We start from the raw sequence: 21,248 nt of genomic DNA, 5'->3' as shown, positions 1-21,248 counted from the left end.
AAGTCCAAAGCTCAATCTCATGGCCTCTATATGCCTCTAGCAATTCCATATCAACCATGGGAAGACATTAGCATGGACTTTGTAGTTGGTTTGCCTAGGACTTGAAATGGGAAAGATTCAATATTTGTCGTTGTGGACCGTTTCTCAAAAATTGCACATTTTATTCCTTGCAACAAGATAGACGATACTTCACATGTTGCTAATCTCTTTTGTAGGGAAATATTGCGTCTACATGGAGTGCCAAAGACTATCGTCTCGGACCGCGACGTCAAGTTCCTTAGTTACTTATGGAAGACCCTATGCGCCAAGCTCGAAATCAAGCTACTCTTCTCCACGGCTTACCATCCTCAAACCGACGGCCAAACGGAGGTGACAAACCGCACACTCTCCGCTCTACTTCGAGTACTCATCAAGAAGAACATCAAGGAGTGGGAGGAGTGCCTTCCTATCGCCAAGTTCGCCTACAACCGAGCAAGACACTCAACAACCGGCAAGTCCCCCTTCGAGGTCATCTACGGATTCAACCCTTTGTCACCATTGGATATTCTCCCTCTACCACTCCAAGAGCGCATCAATTTGGACGCAAGTGCACGAGCGACCCATCTCAAGAAGGTGCATGAAGACACAAGAAACACAATCGAGCGCCAAGTACAACGCCTTGTGACCAAGCTTAACGTCAACAAGCACCCTATGATATTTAACATTGGAAACCTTGTGTGGCTACACCTTCGCAAGGACCGCTTTCCCCAAGAACGCAAGTCCAAACTTCGACCACGTGCGGATGGACCATTCAAGGTGCTTGCACGCTACAACAACAACGCATACAAGATCGACATCCCTCGTGACAAGTACTCCGTAAGCGACATCTTCAACATCAAAGATCTCTCGCCCTACCATGCTGATGAGGATTTTGATCCGAGGATGGATCTTCCCCAAGGGAGGGGAGATGATGCGGAGCATCCCAGGATCATCCCCATGGACGCACCTACACCTCCAATGACACCAGTTGGACCAATGACACGAGCCCGAGCCAAGGCTATCGAAGATAAGGTGAACTCACTCCTCTCCGAACTTCCACTTTCTATGCATGAGACATGGCTACTACCTAAGTCTGAGGTGTTGTGCATGATTAGGTACCAAGAGGACCCTCCCGAAGATGCGCATGAAGATGTACAAGTCCCCAAGTTCACGGATGAAGAGAACCAACGGAAGGAGTCAAGAACATCTCCCAGGCCCCGGACATCCGGCCCCTGGAGCTCCTCTCAACACAGCAGCTCAGCCGCCAGAAGCTATAGGCCCCGGACATCCGGCCTCGACAGCCCGGACATCCGGCCTATCCCGAGCCCCCGGACATCCGGCCACCAACCCGGAAATCCGTCCCCTCTGAACCCGAGAGCAACAAATACCACCACTTCAGTCCGGACATCCAGCCTCCCCTATCTGCGCACAGTGAAGGGCCAAGGCCGGTGCATCCCTTCTCCCCCTAGACTATATATACTCCCTCTCGCCCAACTTTCTAGGGTTAGCGTTGTTTTCCTTTTGCCTTTGTTTTGTGTAGGTACTCACGTATACTCGTCAACCTCTCAATCCTAAGAGTTGATGAAACGAGCTCTTGAGAGCAAAGATGACTTGGGATCCCGTGAACTATCCTTCCCACCGCTCTCTTCGCGCAATGACTACGCGCATCTCTCTCACTTGGGTCTCACACGGCTATGGGCTATATACCACTTGTCTCTTCATGCTCATTTTACCGTGTTCACTTTGCATGCGATGCTTATGCCTTTGCCATGCAATTGTGACCCTTGCTTGCGTCTACACATGATTCACCATTATGCTACTCCTATGTGTATTTGCACGCTCGATGGAGATCCTTGTTGCTATTGCCATGTTTATCATGTGCCCCATGCTATTGATGCTATTTTGCTCATATCCTCTTTTCATGTTTGTGATATGTCACGTGCATTATTCATGCCTACCATTTGCACACATGACATACTTGACATGATTCCTTCTGGTACGTTCCATCTTCGCACTACTAGCTTGCTTGCCTTGATTCATATGATTGCTTGCTTTGTCACATCACCCATGTTCCATTATTACTTGCTTTCTTGGGTTGATGACGTATATGTTCATGCCTCTCACATGCTATATTTTGTTCATTGTCCCTTGCCTCCAATTGTTGCATCTATGCTTATTGATTGTGGAGACTTGGACATCTTACTTGTGATGCATGCTTGTTTGATTGAGCCTATTGTATTTGGTTGTTCTCGCATCATATGCCTCCATACTATGAAATGCTCCCTTGTTCTTTCTTATGATGAGCATGATGCATACACTTGTTGGGTATTATACCACACGAATGATAGGTTTTGCATCTCCGCTAACCTCATTTGTTTTTCCGTGTATTTGTCATGTTCTTTCATGTTGAAGGATTCACAAGGCGATACCGTCATGAGACAATTTGGTCATGTGAAGGCATATACGATGTGCAACACCAACATTTGCGAGAATCTCCTAAAGGTGAACTCCTTCCCTTTGAGCCATCCTCAAATATGCATATTGGATGGGTCACTCTTTCATTGTTGTTTCCTTCTTGTTGTCTACATGGTACATCTCGCGCACGGAGGGGCGTCATTTAAGATTGGCTATATGGACCTTCACATTGAGGAGCGCTTGGACTTATTGGAAGCACCTTCAAACCTCCACTCACGCCACGACATCGAGCATTGTTACACCAACACCTCCATATTTGTTGATTGTGCTCACACATGTCATGCTCATTGGACATCTCACACACATGACAAATTTGCATCTTATGCATGGATTGACTCATATTTTGATTGCCTTGTTGCATCTTGTATTCCCATGTCATCCATGATATATGAGCTTGTGCATTTCCTTTGAAAATTTGTTGTGATCTACCTTGATGGCATATTCATACATCATGATCATATTGCCCATCATCAATTGCATGATCACATACTTATCTTGAGCATCCATTGCCATATTCATACTATTGATAAACCGTCTCTCTATGACATCATTTTGCACCATGGTTGCATTGATCATATTCACAACACATTTGTGTGCGGTATGAATGCTTGTGCTCCCATGAATGCTTTGCATACCATTCCATCTCTTTTGGATAAGCTTCATGCACCTTGTCATGATCAATCTTGTTGCACGGACTCATTCTTACATTATGGACACTTTGTGTGGTGTAACCATTGTATTTCTGAGTGTCGTTTGTGTTTGCTCTTTTTGCATGTATACCACTCCGGCGACACCTTGGAGTACTTGGATTGCCCCATGTTTTCATGTTCGTCCACAAAAACCATTTCCATGGTGGTGAGGATCACGGTCCGAGGTCGGATCTTTCCCAGAGGGGGAGATGATGCAGAGCATCCCACGTTCATCCCCATGTACACTCCGACTACTCTCCAAGCCCCAAGAGGACATATGACGAGACCTCGACATACGCCACTGGACACAAGTTGAACTCGCTCCTCTCTGAACTTTCACTTTCTACATGTGAGACATGGCTACTACCTCCAACGTGTGTGCTAGCATGATCAGGTACTTGGAGGAAAGCCACGGAGCCACCACATCCAACGGATGAGCTAGCGAGGACGCCAAGTATAAGGACCAAGAGAAGAAGCTGCCAGAAATCTACAGCCACCGGACGATCGGTCTGGACCAAACGTCCAACGCATGGAGACTTCACCAGCCAGCCCATGTCCTAGCCAGCGAGACATATAGCGGTCGGACGACCGGCGCTTATGGGACGTCCGACATCCTCCAGCGCCCGGACGTTCGGCCCCGTCTTGAAATCCGACAATGGCTTTCCCGAGCCAAAACACCGGACGTCCGACAAGTACCGGACGACCGGACCCTCGCGAGCCACCGGACGTCTGGTACCCGTCGGACGTCCGACACCTGTCTGTGCACAGTGTATTGGGCCGAGCCCATGTATCCCTTCGCCCTCACTTACCCCTTCGTGGCCCTAGACTATATATACTCCCCCACCTCCACCATCTGAGGGTTAGCAAAGGATTAGCTCATATTTCATGTGAGAGCTTTGCTCATTCACTTGGTTACCTTCTCCTCGGAGATTCTAGCCTCCCGCGGAGAAGATCCCCCAAGCAGATTCAAGACCCCTCTTTAGGGAAGAACATCAAGACCTCCTCACGGAGAAGACCGGCTACCCTTTTATCGTCCTTAGTTGTCCGTGGATCGTGTATATTTCCTTTTGTATTCGAGGATCTAGCACATATGTGACTTGTTCTTGTTAGTTTGAGTGTTCCTCTCGTGCTTCCCCTTGTGTTTCCCTTATTTTTCCCCTTGTGGTCATCGTGTTCTTCGCGGGATCCGCTCCTTTCATGGAAGATCGGCCCCTAGGGTTCCTACCCTACATCATTTTTTGGAGGAAAGATGGGGAAACTTGGGGAGATGCTAGACCCCCTTGAAACCAAGCAAATTCACGGATCAAAATCAACAAAACTTCTTCAAACCAACAAATCACAAAAAAAATTGGGGCTATTTTTGGTGGGGATTTTTGAATTTAGGGAAGAACACAACAAAATTAGGCTATAAAACGAAGAGGGGAGGCTCCGAAATCGTGATCAATGTGGCTCATGGTACCAAGATGATGTAGGGTCGAACCCTATTTGGCTGATCTTTCATGAAAGGAGCGGGATCCCTCGAAGAACACGAAGAACACGGGGAAGAATGGAGAGAAAACACAAGGGGAAACACTCAAGAACATGTCCAATCACACATCCACTAGACAATGAAACACACAAGATCCACAAGGTACATTAACAACAAAGGGAAAGATACAAGGTAAATTTCATCTCCGGGAGGAGGTCTTGAATCCACGAGGGGATCTTCCCATGAAGGGGACTTGAATCCAAGGTGGATCTTCTCCGAAGAGGGGCCGCGGTCTCTCTCGTGGAGTAGATCCGTAATGGATGAGCAAAGCTCTATCTCTAAATGAGCTACTACTTTGCTAACCCTAGAAAGGAGGTGGAGGTGGTATATTTATAGTCTTAGCCACGAAGGGGTAAGTGGGAGAGAGGTACAAGGCCAAAGGAAGGTACAGGATGACCGGTGGGGGTTGGACGTCCGGTGGCTCAGGACGGTCCGGACGTGCGGCGCGCGTCGGATATCCGTTGATTGTTCTCGGGTGTAGTGGCACCGGTCGTCCGGTCGACGCCGGTCGTCCGGGCGCTGGGACTCGTCGGACGTCCGGTCTCGCTCGGTCGTCCGGTCGTTGTAGATATCGTCGGCTGGACTCTTGGGCTGGCTGGAGTTCTAGGTGTCGGACGTCCAGCATAGCCCGGTCTGCCGGTCGCTGTAGATTGTCGGACGTCCGGTGGCACGTCGGTCGTCCGGCCGCTGGGGACTCTGCAGCTCCGTCTTCTTCCGTCTTCTCTTCCACGCTTCCCTCGCGGATGGCGTAGGTGTTCCTTGGCGCTTGCACTCCTCCTCGTCGTCCGTGAAGCTCCGGAAATACCTATGCATGCACACGAGTGGAGTGTCAAGTAGTATGTCATCCTTGAAGGGGTCAAGTGAACACATGTAAAGGAGAAGATTCACCTTTAGGTATGAGAAGTAGATGACGCACGTGTCACTTGCCAAATGGACTCTTTACATGGTGATGTCCGTAGGATGCTCCGCATCAACTTGTGTGATCATTCTTGTTGGTTTGAGTGTCTCTCTTGTGTTTTCCCCGTGTTTACCCTCGTTTCCCTCCTCGTGTTTGTGACGCCCCCAATTTGACCGTACACTAATCATACACGCAAATGTGTACGATCAAGATCAGGGACACACGGGAAGATATCACAACACAACTCTACAAATAAAATAAGTCATACCAGCATCATATTACAAGCCAGGGGCCTCGAAGGCTCGAATACAAGAACTCGATCATAGATGAGTCAGTGGAAGCAACAATATCTGAGTACAGACATAAGTTAAACAAGTTTGCCTTAAGAAGGCTAGCACAAACTGGGATACATATCGAAAGAGGTGCAGGCCTCCTGCCTGGGATCCTCCTAAACTACTCCTGGTTGTCGTCAGCGGGCTGCACATAGTAGTAGGCACCTCCCGACTAGTAGTACTCGTCATCGACAGTGGCGTCTGGCTCCTGGACTCCAACGTCTAGTCGCAGCAACCAGGTAAAGAAAGGGGGAAAATGGGAAGTAAAGCAACCGTGAGTACTCATCCAAAGTACTCGCAAGCAAGGAGCTACACTACATATGTATGCATTGGTATCAAATGGAATAAGGGTAGTATATGTGGACTGAACTGCAAAATGCCGGAATAAGAGGGGGGTAGCTAGTCCTGTCGAAGACTACGCTTCTGGTAACCTCCATCTTGCAGCAGGAGAAGAGAGTAGATGGTAAGTTCACCAAGTAGCATCGTGTAGCATAATCCTAACCGATGATCCTCCCCTCGTCGCCCTGTGAGAGAGCGACCACCGGTTGTATTTGGCACTTGGAAGGGTGTGTTTTATTAAGTATCCAGTTCTAGTTGTCATATGGTCAAGGTACAACTCCAAGTCGTCCTATTACCGAAGATCACGACTATTCGAATAGACTAACTTCCCTGCAGGGGTGCACCACATAACCCAACATGCTCGATCCCATTTGGCCTGACACACTTTTCTGGGTCATGCCCGTCCTCGGAAGATCAACACGTCCCAGCCCTACCTAGGCACACCAAAGAGGTCAGCATGCCGGTCTAAATCCTATGGCGCAGGGGTGTGGGCCCATCGCCCTTTGCACACCTGCACGTTGCGAACGCGGTGAGAAGCAGACCTTTCCTAGCAGGCGTTCCAGTCCAATCTGGCGCGCACCGCTCAGTCGTTGACGTCACGAAGGCTTCGGCTGATACCACGACGTCAAGTGCCCATAACTTCCCCGCGTAGATGGTTAGTGCGTATAGGCCAGTAGCCAGACTCAGATCAAATACCAAGATCTCGTTAAACGTGTTATCTTGAAATAACCGCGAACGCCGACCAGGGCTAGGCCCACCTCTCTCCTAGGTGGTCTCAACCTGCCCTGTCGCTTCGCCACAAAGATCCACTCAGAGGGCCGTCGGGACAAACGTCCTTTCGGACCCAATCCGTGAATCACTCGCGGGTACTCCTACGAGCCGACCCGTCTTTAGTCATCACAAGTATCATATATTATGTATAAGTATATACCCGTGATCACCTCCCGAGTGATCACGGCCCGATAGTATAGCATGGCAGACGGACAAGAATGTAGGGCCACTGATGATAAACTAGCATCCTATACTAAGCATTAGGATAGCAGGTAAAGGTAACAACGGTAGTAGCAAGGACAGGCTATGCATCAGGATTGGATTAACAGAAAGTAGTAACATGCTACACTACTCTAATGCAAGCAGCATAGAGGAGAGTAGGCGATATCTGGTGATCAAGGGGGGGCTTACCTGGTTGCTCTGGCAAGAGAGAGGGGTCGTCAACTCCGTAGTCGTACTGGGTAGCAGTGGCGTCGGTCTCGGTGTCTAGCGAGAGAAGAGGGGGAAGAAAAATTAAATATTTAAGCAAACAAATGCATGACGATGCATGACATGCCAAAGAGTAAAGCTAGGTGTGCCCTAACACGGTACGAGGTGGTACCGGTGACGGGGGAAAACATCCGGGAAAGTATTCCCGGTGTTTGACGTTTTCGGACAGAAGAATCGAAGGGGTATTGTTGCATGTTCGCTATGCTAGGGATGTGTGGCGGACGAACGGACTACGTATTCGGATTTGTCTCGTTTTTCTAAGCAACTTTCATGTATAAAGTATTTACATCTGAATTACGGTTTATTTTCTATTAATTTTCAAAGTTTTGATTCATTTTCTATAATTACTGGAATTATTTTAATTCGAGAATAAACAGTGTAGTTACTTTTTATACACAACAGCACCTAGCCACTGTGTATGACAAGTGGGGCCAGGGGGTCAAGTGAACAGCCAAGTCAATAGTTCACCAGTCAACTGTTGACTAGTCAACAGAGTCAAGCGGGGACCACATGTCATAGGCTGAGGATATCTTTTAACTAAACCGGTTTTTTAATTGATTTTAATTAGACTAAACAGGAGTGGTTCCCATTATCAGCGTCAGGGGGGTTATTAGTGGGATTAACTAAACAGGGTTTAGTTTAGTGGGAGTGGGGGGTTAGCCCTTGATTAAGTGAGGCCGGTCCCATCTCTTGATGTCACAAACCAGCAGGGGGATGGCGCCCGCGCGTACAGGCGATGGCCGGACTCTGCGCAGCCAACGCGGCGAGCGGGGCGGCTGCCGGAGGGCTAAGGCAGCGGGTGGGTTGCGGGCGCGGCAGCCGGAGCTGGAGGGCCGCGCGGGGGGGGGGGCGGTGGAGGCGGAGTGTTGTTGGCGGGGCGACGAGCGGCTACGGCAGCAACACAGCAGCAGGATGTGAGCCGCGGCGCGGCGTCTAGGAGCAGGGGGCGTGCAGGCACGGACGGGCCTGGAGCGCATAGGGTACGGGGCGGGGGCGTGCTCGACCGCAAGGCAGTGACGGGGCAGAGGCGAGCGTCAGCGATGTTGAGCAGCAGCAACAGTGGTGCAACGAGGCGAGGAGGGGCGCGATGCGGGCTTCCAGGGCGCGGGCGCCGGCGGGGAAGCGAGCAGTGACGGGGAGGAGCAGGTCGGCGCGGCCCTGGGGAGGAGCGTGGCAGCGGCGGGCGCGGGATAGGCGCGTGCGGGGCGAGTGCGTGCGAACGAGACGGTGGACGTGCGGGACGGCGGGGAAAGGGTAGCAGGGGAATGGGGTTCTCACCCCCGTTGCAAGGGAGTTGGGCGGCGAGGCGCGATGGCACCGGCGGGGAGGAGGACGAGGCGGACGACAGTGAGGTCCTGGGTCGGTCGGCGTTAGAGAGGCGGGGCGGGCAGTCCAGCGAGCGTCGAGGTGGCGCCGGGGATGGGCGCCGGCGTCAGGGGCGCGGGGCGGCGCGTGATATGGCTCCTCTTCCCCGATCCAGATGGGGAAGGGGAGAGAGGCGTGGGAGAGATTGAGGGCAGTGGGGATCGTGTGGTGGGGGGAGTGGGAGTGTCGGTGGGTTAGGGTTTGGCCTGGGAAGGCTATATAGGGGGTGGGGTGGGCCGGCCTGGTAGGCCGATGGCTGGGCTGAGGCCCAGTTGGGGCAGGGGTTGTTTTACTTTATTTTTAGTTTTATTTTATATGTCCTATTGTTTTCTATTTATTTCTTGTTTTAATTTTAGTCCCATATTATTTTTGGTTATTAAAATAATGTTTCAAAATAACGCTCTGCCACAAAAGGTTTTAACCCAAAATAAAATAGTTTAGTATTTATAAAATACCAAAGGTATTTAAATAATGTTTTTTGTCTACCGTTTAAATCATTTTAGTGCATTTATACATTATATAAAGATGTGGATTCTTCATCATAATCACCTATGCATTAACTGGCACAACCTGAACATTTTGGATTTAATATTTGAAAAGTTTTATTGTTTGTCTTTAACTTGAAGTTGAATTCCGAATCGTTTTTGAACTAATGTGAGATTATCAACACTAACTGAGGTGATGTGGCATCATTTCTAGAGGGTTACTGTAGCTTAATTACCCGGGCGTCACAGTGTTCTTCGTGTTCATCGCGGGATCCACTCCTTTCGTAAAATAACCATTAGGGATCATGCTGAGATTTGCATTCTCTCGCAAAATGTCCTCTTCCCTTACAACAACGACAAATAATAGCACTTGTGTGCCCTGTTGATGCCATGGAAGATGAAGAGCTCTGCGCAGGCCCAGCAGGTGTGCTCTTGGCAGATAGTGGTGGTTGTGCCTGCTTTCTTGTATCACGGCTGGAGGCGGCACCTGATGGAGGTGGTGGGGCAGTTGAAGTAGAGGATGCACGTGGTGTCCATGATGAAGATCGACCTGCAGAAAAGTTAGTTCGCGCCAATGCCTGTCGATGCTGCACTTCACGTTCAGTTTTACAAGCAAGATGGAATAAATGAGTGATATTAGTATACTCCTGATAGAGGCAAAGGTGTCCCGATGTTTCAATGAGATGGTGGCTATCGTTTTCTGTGGGAGTCGACCTTGACGATCCGACTACGAACGTGCGAGACGTCGCGCCTTAGCAATCGCTAAACCAACTTCCGAGGGGTTATTGACCACGCCGGAGCACGATCAACCTGACCACGAGGGCCTGTTTCCTGCGAGCAAACGAAGAACAAGCAAGAAACTGAGATTGCAATCTGGATATTGCGAATATAAGATGAAAGCTTTATTGATCAAGGTGGGGTTCTGTGACGTCTTGGTCTGGTCGTTGGACACAAACGAAGTACGCGAAGTTGCAGCTATGGCGAACTTTTAATCTAAACAAAACCCAAAATCTAAACGACGCCCTAAGGGCTGTATATATGGAGGAAGAGAGGGGAATTTCGTGGCCCTTGAGGGTGGGGTCCGAATCCAACCCTAACTCTTGTTTCCCCACACATACGGACTCTAAAAATAGCCTATACTTAAGTATTTCGAAATTACATGGGCCTGGCCCATTAATAAGGTGACGCAGCACCTAGAATAGCCTATGGACGAATATTATGAAGTGGCATCTTGTATATTTCGTCCATGGCTTCATGCACTCCTTATGGCGGCTTCAAAGTCCTGAAATCATCAGTTGTAACTCCGTTCTTGATCCCCTTGCGCATGCCATCAACTTCATGCGTGTTCTTGCTCCAATGTTCATCCTTCTCCAAGCTAGGCCCTTCATTTGAAAGCAAAACAAATGTATCCAATTTAGGCAGCATCATAATCTCATGAACATTAGAATCATTACCAAGAAACGAAAGTACCTGGTAATTTAATTGGCGTGCGCGAGCTCTAGTAATTGGTCCAGTATATGTAACAGTAGGGGCTGTGGGTGTAACAATGGTATTGATGTCCTCATCAACTCCTTATACTCTAGAATGGTCTGAATCTCTCTATTTAATCCACTCATAAAATGTGCAAGCATAGCTTCATTCTCCTCAACAATACCACATCTAATCATGCCAGTTTGTAATTCCTGATAATATTCCTCTACAGAATTTTTTCCTTGTCGTAAACGGTGCAATTTTTGAAGTAATTCACGTTGATAATATGGTGGAATCCAACGAGTACACATAGCAGTTTTCAAACCAGCCCAAGTAGCTGGAATAAGATATAATCTATAATGTTCAGAACATCAAACACATGCAAAACTAGTGAAAACACAAACAGCAGCGGGAACACGTCTCTCCTCGGGATATTGTAAACATGTAAAACTTTGTTCAGTTTCTATCTCCCAAGTAAGGTATATATCAGGAACATATCTACCCTCAAATGGTGGAATATTTAACTTCAGTTTAGGAAAAAGGTCATGATCTCGTACCTCAGGTGGTGGTGCAGCTCTACCATTGCGATGATATACCTGAGGACGACCTGGTGGTGGTGGTGGTGGTTGCACGTACTTCTGATTTTGATAAACCTCATCATCGTAATGGTCCTCCACCTCTACAGTAGCAGCAGGAGCTACAGAAGCATCAACAGCGGCACCAGAATTTTTCCTAGGGTCAATGGGAACGCGCTGTGCTCGTCCCACTTGATTTGGAAGGCGACGTTGTTGTTGTTGTTGTTGTTGTTGTTGTTGTAGAGGTGCATTAGGTGCATCCGGTGGTGGTGGTGGAAGACGCGCGAGCAATTCATTAAACTGTTTCGAACGTGTTCTCCATGCCATCTATCTCCTCCATGGCTTCTTCAAATCTGTTTAGCACATCTTGCACCCGTCCACTCATCATTTGCTGAAATTTATCATGCAACTCCTTATTCGTCATGTTCTCCCAGTCAGTCTCGTCGGCTTGTGATCCTGCCATGGTTAGCAGCAATAGAAACAAACAAGAATATGATCCGACAGACTACGTACAAGAGGGGGTGGTGGGTGTCACAAATACGTCAAGCAAATCTCAAATTCTTACCAATTCTTACCCAGCAGCAGGCGGTGACCAGCTACCATCGTAGTCAAAACTCTCATAGGTTGGATAGAGCAATTACCAGGGAAAGTCAAACGCACAACGTAGATGTATGTGGAGCTGGGAAGGCTTACAATATGGTAGCAAAAAGCGTCAGCAATAATTAATTCAAAGATGCAAAGTTGAATAAACGCTCAATGACGGTACTGTGCTGGTCCTAGGCTAGACCGTGCTAGAGACGCGAGCCTAGAACACTAACAAAATCACGGCGCTGCACGTAAACAAGGGAAAAGCAGACTCTGGATTATTTTTTCGCTCTGTTTTTTTGGTGCACCTTTTTTTGCGCTCCTCTTTTTTGCGAAGAATCACTATAATGGCGAGTGTCTCAAAACTCTTCCCTCGTCAAACTGACAGGATGGGCACGGAATATTTTTGGACTTTTTTATGGAAATCAGGGCAGCGACGAGGAAAAAGTGCGACAAAAAATCACTATGATGGCACGTGGCTCAAAAGACTCAGAAAAGCCTAAAAATAGGATAGGGAAAAATATTTTTGCCTGTGAATTTTTTTTTTGAAACCTACTCAGGCAAGGAAACACGAATCGGAAATTAGACGAATCTCGAAAACAAACCTAATATGAAAGGAACTCGGATTGGTGGTGGATATATGGTGGTAGGATATGGTAGCGGTGGTGGTATATGGATACGGATTTGATGAGGACATCAATACCATTGTTACACCCACAGCCCATGCCGCTATACATACTGGACCAATTACTAGAGCTCGCGCACGCCAATTGAATTACCAGGTACTTTCGTTTCTTGGTAATGATTCTAACGTTCATGAGAATATGATGCTGCCTAAATTGGATACATTTGTTTTGCTTACAAATGAAGGGCCTGGCATGGATAAGAGGGATGAACACTGGAGCAAGACCAAGCATGGAGATGCTGGCATGTGCAAGGGGATCAGGAACGGAATCACAAGTGATGATTTCAGGACATTGAAGCCACCATAAGGAGCGCATGAAGCCTTGGATGAAATATACAAGATGCCACTTGATAAATTTCGTCCAGAGGCTATTCTAGGTGCTGCATCACCTTATTATTAGGCCAGGCCCATGTATTTTTGAAATACTTAAGTATAGGTTGTTGTTAGAGTCTGTATGTGTGGGAAAAAAAGAGTTAGGGTTGGTTTCAAACCCCTCCTCCAAGGGCCACTAAATCACCCCCCCTCTTCCAACATATATACAGCCCTTAGGGCATCGTTTAGACTTTGGGGTTTTGTTTAGATTAAAGTTCGCCATAGCTGCAACTTCGCGTGCTTTGTTTCTGTTCAAAGAGCAGATAAAGGCGTCACAGAACCGCACCTTGATCAATAAAGCTTTCATCTTATATTCGCAATATCCAGATTGCAATCTTAGTTTCTTGCTTGTTCTTCGTTTGCCTGCAGGAAACGGACCTTCGTGGTCAGGTTGATCGTGCTCCGTCGTGGTCAATAACCTCCCGGAGTTGGTTTAGCGATTGCTAAGGCGCGACGTCCTCGCACGTTCATAGTCAGATCGTCAAAGTCAACTTCCTCCAAAATGATAGCCACCATCTCATCGAAAGACGGGACACCTTCGCCTCTATCAAGTGGTATCAGATTTCCAGGTTGCTCGGTGAGATTTTATAGTTTTTCGTAGTTTAGATCAAGTCTGTTTGTCATACCTACGGTCCACGAAAAAGCCAAAAAAAATTTAGGGTTAGTTCATCATATCTGAACCAGTCTGAGCCTTTGCATAGTCTTTTCAGTATTTTGCTTTGTTGAATTTGCAGTTGCACCATCGTGTCTAGTTGCTGGTCATAAGTCTAGTCTTTTACAGTTTCAAGTTCTGGTCATAAGTTGTCACGCCGCCGCCGCACCATCATCATCGCCCCTGCCATCTACCACCACCACTTATCCGCCACCGATTCGTCCCCATATACCATCACCAATCCGTATCCATATACCACCACCAATCCATATCAATATACCACCACCAATCTGTATCCATATACAACCACCGCTGCCATATCCTACCACCATATATCCACCACCAATCTGAGTTCCTTTCTTATTTGGTTTGTTTTCAAGATCCATCTAATTTCCGTTTCGTGTTTCCTTGCCTGAGTAGGTTTCAGAAAAAAAAAGTCTAGAGACCCCCTGACAGTTTTTAGGCCAAAATTTTCGCAGGCAATTTTTTCCCTATCCTATTTTTAGGTTTTTCTCAGTCTTTTGAGCCACGTGTCCTCATTGTGATTTTTTGTCACACTTTTTCATCGTCGCTGCCCTGATTTCTGAAAAAAGTCAAAAAAATTTGTGCCCATCCTATCAGTTTGACATGGGAAGAGTTTTGAGACACTCGCCATTATAGTATTTTTTCCCAAAAAAAAGAGGAGCGCAAAAAAAAGAGGAGCGCCAAAAAAACAGAGCGAAAAAAAGTTCCAGAGTGTGATTTTCCCTTGTTTTATGTGCAGTGCCGTGATTTTGTTAGTGTTCTAGGCTCGCGTCTCTAGCACGGTCTAGCCTAGGACTAGCACAGTACCGTCGTTGAGCGTTTATTCAACTTTGCATCTCTGAATTGATTATTGCTGACCCTTTTTGCTACCATATTATAAGCCTTCCCAGCTCCACATACATCTACGTCTTGCGTTTGACTCTCCCTGGTAAGTGCTCTATCCAAGCTTTGAGAGTTTTGACTACCACGGTTGCTGATCACCACCTGCTGCTTGGTAAGAACTGGTAAGAATTTGAGATCGCTTGACGGATTTGTGATTGTCCACCACACCACCACCATGACCACATCCTAGTAGTCTGTAGGATCATATTCTTGTGTGTTTCTATTGCTGCTAACCATGGCAGGATCACAAGCCGACGAGACTGACTGGGAGAACATGACAAACAAAGAGTTACATGATAAGTTTCACAAATGATGAGTGAACAGGTGGAAGATGTGCTAAATAGATTTGAGGAGGACATGGAGAAGATAGATCGCATTGAGAAGGCGTTCGAAACAAAGCTTGATAACAAGTTTAATGAATTTCTCGCGCGTCTTCCACCGCCGGCTGCACCTGTCGCACCTCTACAACAACAACAACATCGTCTTTCAAATCAAGTGGGATGAGCACAACGCGTTCCCATTGAGCCTGGTCAAACTTCTGGTGCTGCTGTATGATGCGGAGCATCCCACGATCATCCCCATGGAAACCACCTCAACTATCCAAGCTCCAAGTGGGCCCATGACAAGAGCTAGGGCCCGTGCTATTCAATCCGAGGTGACATCACTCCTACTTGAGTTTCCCTCCTCTTCAAGTGAGACATGGCTACTGCCTAAGTCCCAGATGCTATGTGTGATCAGGTACAACGCTCAAGACATGGAGCTAAGGGCTGTAGAAGAAGAGACATGCGTCAACACTCTGGACCACCCGGAACCTCCAGCCAGAGCCCGGAACTTCCGGCCTCCGTACATTTCGGCCGACCCGGAGCTTCCGGCCTCCGACGTCTTCTACCAGCCCAGGCATGCCAACTTTCTGGTTAGCCCGGAACCTGTCCCGGACCTTCCGGCACCCGGAACCTCCGGCCAGCCCGGACCTTCCAGCCCCCGGATGCCAACCCAGCTCCGCCCGCGCCAACTCTCCGGTTAGGCCGGACCCTCCCCGGAACCTCTGGCACCTGGAACTTCCGGTCCCGCCCGGAACTTCCGGCCCTGCCTACGCGCAGCGACTTGGGCCGAGGCCCGTCTACCCTTTCGTCCCTTAGACTATAAATACTCTTCTCCTACCTATGTTTTAGGGTTAGCAAAGAGATAGCTCATGTTTGTGTGAGAGCTGGTTACCTTCTCCTTGGAGATCATACCTCCTCGGAGAAGATTCCCCAAGCGGATTCAAGACCCCTCTTTAGGGAAGAACATCAAGACCTCCTCACGCAGAAGACCGGTTACCCTGTATCATCTCTAGTTGATCGTGGATCGTGTATCTTACTTTATGTATTCGGGGATCTAGCACTTGTGTGACTATCTTGTTGGTTTGAGTGTTCCTCTCCTATTTCCCTTGTGTTTCCCTCGCTTTCCCCTTTGTGTTCTTCGTGTTCATCGCGGGATTCCGCTCCTTTCGTGAAAGATCGGCGATTAGGGTTCTACCCTACATCATCTTGGTATATAGAGCCACGTTGATAACGATTTCGGAGCCTCCCCGTTGTGTTTCTAGCCTAATTTTGTTGTTTTTTGTCCTAATCCGAAAATCCCCACCAAAAATTGCCCCAAATATTTTTTGTGATTTGTTGGTGTGATGAAGTTTTGTTGGATTTGATCTGTGAATTTTGTGTGTCGCTCGTAGATCTAGCTTCCCCACCCTTCTTTTCCACCATTTTTTTTCTTTTCCCCTTCGGATTTGGGTTTTTCCTCAAGTTCTTCCGCCCAAATCCATAATCCCCAATTCTCTATTCTTGCCAGTTTCACGACCACCGGAACTTCCGGCCACGCCCGGACCTTCCGGAGCCCGGACCATCCGTCTTGCCCAGACCTTCCGGCTTAGACAGAAAGTTCGCACATCTTCGACTATTTCCGGTACTTCAACAACTCCGTCCACGGTGCAGCGGCATCTTCGCCAATGTACTGAAGACCGTGCACTACGACAACGACTACAATCTCATCCTTTTTAAACCTTCAACCGTAAGAAAGAACGGTAACCTCATCTTGGTATTGGACATATCAATCTTGCCATTACATTGATAGCCATCATAGCGTTACTCCTTTGCGTTGCTTACCATCGAGACTAGCCATTGAGTATTGCCGGCAACAAGACTTGTGCAAATTAGTGATCATACTTCCCATAGCATACATACATCATTGTTGCATATATTGGTATCATCTCTTGTGTCACAAAGTTGTTACCACATACACAATTGCTATCTTGGTTCGTCAAGTATCGCATGAGAAAAGAGCTCAAACATCAAAGAGCCAAACAAGCTTTTAAGCAAAAAGGAAAGATAAACAAAGAGATTTTAAGCAAGAACCATAGCATCATACAACATTAAGATTGTCATACTAGATCATCTTGTATCATATCATCGAAACACCTTGCATAGAACATACTTGGGATAGAAGTCGTTGCATTTTTGCTAAGTAGGTTGTGCACAAGTTCTTATATCCGCCTATTGTGCAATCATGCTAGCGTCTCTCTAGTGTTGTGCAACAAGAGTATTTTTGTGGATTCCACATTTTGGCTCATCATTGGTTGCCCAACCCCACTTATCTTTTTGCGTGTGTGTTTCCGTGTACCTTATATGCTTGGTCTACTTGTTACATTGCATCTTGCGAATCTTTTCCAACATTATTGAAGCTCACTTACAAATTGCATCAAATTTTGTGCCACCATCCTAACCAAGCTCCACCATAAGCTTTTACTTGTGTAGGTGTGAGAAACCGACAAGAATTAGTACCAATTGTGCTATTTCCTTGTCCTACATTGGAGTGATCATCGATCCACTTTCAACTTTGGTAAATGTACATTTGGTATTCGTTCTTCTCTTTCTACCACTCACTTTTGTCTTGGAATGATGGACATGCCAAGTACTTCTACCAACCCACTCGTCATGGAGGAAGATGATGACATGAACTCCTTCATCACCAAGAGTCACCTCTTTGGTGCACAACGTGCTTTGCATCAAGAGAAACAAGCCATGAGTGACCGTATCGACAACCTCGCCACCGACTTGCGACTCTTCGAGCAACGTACAAGGGACTACTTCGACCACAAGCTCGACGATCACAAGCAAGAGAATGACGCAAGGATGGACGAGATTCATGCTTTGTTGCTCAACTGCTCTTCTTCCACTTCAAGAAGGAGTCGTTCAAGTTGCCACTCCGACTTCACCCTCTCCGGCTCAAGTACACCAACATCGAACACTCTTCTCCGTGCCGCGTGCAACGAGCATCAAGCAAGCCTCAATCTTCTACGCGACACCGACTCGCAAGAGCACCGACGACGTCAAATCCAAGAAGCCTTTGCGCTAGCACGAGAACGGCAGTGACAACGCCAACATGAAGAGGAAGAGCACGCACATCTACACCAAAATGCACAAGATGTCGTGGCACAACGTCAGGAACAACAACTCCGTGACACTCAAGCACTTGAGGCACAACGAGCTCTTTGCGAGTCAAGTTGAGTCGTAGCCGACCGAGGCCGACAAGCTCGTGAACATGCCGAAGCACTTCACGAAGAAGTCTGCGAGAGGATTTATCAAGCTCGCGTGCACCTTCAAGTTCCTCCTCGAGCTCGACAAGCTCATACACGAGCACGCCAAGAACAAGAAGTTCCTCAAGATCATGAAGACAATGGAGATCCTCCACGATAAGAGCAGCACGAGGTTGACAACTTTCGGTGCCAAGAGCACCACGAGTTGAACAATCATCAACAACATGGACGTTATCATCCCCGACCCCAACACAATGAAGAGCAACGCTACGGCAAGCTCAAGTTCACCATGCCCAAGTTCAAAGGAAGCAACGATCCTGAAGAGTACATTTCATGGGCATTGAAAGTTGACAAGATCTTCCGTTTGCACAATTATGAAGAAGAGAGGAAGATCGCAATGGGATCCCTTGAGTTCCAAGACTATGTGCTCATTTGGTGGGAACAAATCATAGAGCGCCAAGAGGCAAAAGGTGAACCACCCATCCATACTTGGGCGCAAATGAAGGATATCATGAGAGCACGCTTCGTACCTACCTACTATAACCGCGACCTCTTCAGGAAACTCCAACTACTCAAGCAAGGAACCAAGAGCGTTGAAGAGTACTACAAGGAGATGGAGATTGCCATGATACGAGCCAATGTCACGGAAGATGATGAAGAAACAGTGGCACGTTTCTTGAATGGACTCAATCATCCCATCAAGAAGATCGCCGACTTCCAACCATACTCGAACCTCATCGAGCTAGTGCACCAAGCTACCAAAGCGGAACGCCAAGTGCAAGAGGATTTCAAGTATGCCAAGTTCTCATCCAAGTCATACGGCTTCTCCAACAACCAAGCTTCAACATCTCCAACACCGACTACCAAGCCTTCTACTAGCACCATCGACAAGTCGAGTTCCAAGAAAGCTTCGTCAACTCCAAGTCATCCTCCTCGTACAAGCAACTTCAAGCCAAGATCTTAATCATCATCAACTCCAACCGATGAGACCGTCAAAACGAGTTCCTTCAAGTGTTTCACTTGCGGAGGCCGAAGCCACAAGTCCTACGAGTGCACCAACAAGCGGACCATGATCCTAAATGACGGTAGCACTTATGACTCCATGAGTGAAGGCGAAATGGAAGCCCTTGAGCAAGTCGCCATGCACCACCAAGTGAACAATGAAGAAGAACAAATCTTTCACGATGAAGATTCAAGTCCCGCCCTTGTTGTCTCCAAGGTTTTGACTCTCCAACATCACCAAGAAGAAGACCAACGATGCCACATACTCCACACCAAGGCCGGCATCAATGGACGATCCGTCAAGGTCATCATCGATGGTGGAAGTTGTCATAATCTCGCAAGCGAAGAACTTTGCTCCAAGATTCAATTGCCCAAGACGAAGCATCCCCATCCATATGAAGTGCAATGGCTTAGCGACTCCGGCAGCATCCAAGTCGAGCACCGAGTACAAGTCTCCTTCAAAATTGGCGCCTATGAAGACACCTTGGAGTGCGACGTCGTTCCCATGACCGTTTGCCATCTTCTCCTAGGACGCCCATGGCAATTCGATAGAGGAGTCATCCACAACGGCCGAACGAACCACTACATTTTCAAGATGAAGGGCAAGGAGTATGTACTTCGTCCCATGTTCCCAAGTCAAGTGATCGCCGACAAGCAAGCCACCCATCGTGGAGAGAATAGTGAGAGAGCGAGCCACCAAAAAGAGAGTGAGCGCCACAAGACCAAATCGAATACCTCCACGATGAGCGAAAAGAAGAACTTAGTCCTATTTTCCACCAAAAGTGAGATAAGAGGAGTGTGTGAGAACCCATCTAGTGTCCTACACTACGTCCTTGTGTGCAAGGACAATGCACCACAAACTAACACTTCTCACACTCTTCCTCTAGTGTTGTCTTCTCTTTTGCAGGAATTTCACGACGTTTTCCCGACGAGCTATCTCCGGGACTACCTCCACTCCGAGGCATTGAGCACCGCATCGACCTCATCCTCGGAGAACCACTTCCGAACAAAGCTCCCTACCGCGTCAACCCCAAAGAAACCAAAGAAATAAAAAGGCAAGTAAAGCATCTCATGGACCATGGACATGTGCGTGAAAGTTTGAGCCCTTGTGCCGTACTGGTCATTCTTGTGCCAAAATGTGACGGTAGCTTTCGCATGTGCTCCCATTGTATACCTATCAATGCTATCACCGTTCGCTATAGGTATCCCATTCCACACCTAGATGATATGCTAGATGAACTTAGTGGTGCCACTATATTTTCCAAAATTGATCTTAAGAGTGGTTACTATCAAATCCGCATACAAGAAGGTGATGAATGGAAAACCACCTTCAAAACCAAGTTTGGTTTGTATGAGTGGTTAGTCATGCCTATGGGTCTCTTAGAAGCACCGGGCACTTTTATGCACCTTATGAATCATGTCTTTCGCCCTTACATAGGTATATTTGTTGTGGTTTACTTCGATGACATTCTTGTGTTTAGCAAATCTATCAAAGAGCATGTCACCCATGTCCGCACCGTTTTGCAAACTCTTAGAAAAGAGCGCCCCTATTCTAATATGGATAAATGCCTTTTTGGTGTTGATAAGCTCGTTTTCTTGGGTTTTGTTGTTTCCTCCAAGGGTGTTCATGTTGATGACTCCAAGATTAATTCTATTAAGACTTGGCCGCAACCAACCAACTTGCATCAAGTGCATAGTCTTCTTGGCCTTGCGGGTTTCTATCGTCGCTTTGTGAAGGATGTTAGCACCATTGCTTCGCCTTTGCATGTTTTGAGCAAGATGAATGTGCCTTTTGTTTGGGGACCATCCCAAGATACCGCATTCAACGAGCTAAAAAAATTCTTACTCATGCTCCCGTGCTTGCTTTACCCAACTTCGACAAGCCTTTTGAGATTCATTGCGATGCTAGTGGTAATGGCATAGGAGGTGTGTTAACGCAAGAGAAGCGCCCCATAGCTTACTTTAGTTAGAAACTTTCTGGAGCGCAACTCAATTACCCCATCTATGACATCTATGACAAAGAGCTATATGCTTTAGT

Source organism: Triticum urartu, chromosome 6 (assembly GCF_003073215.2).
Source record: "Triticum urartu cultivar G1812 chromosome 6, Tu2.1, whole genome shotgun sequence".
In the NCBI taxonomy this organism is placed as follows: Eukaryota; Viridiplantae; Streptophyta; class Magnoliopsida; order Poales; family Poaceae; genus Triticum; species Triticum urartu.
This window is presented reverse-complemented; position numbering follows the sequence as displayed.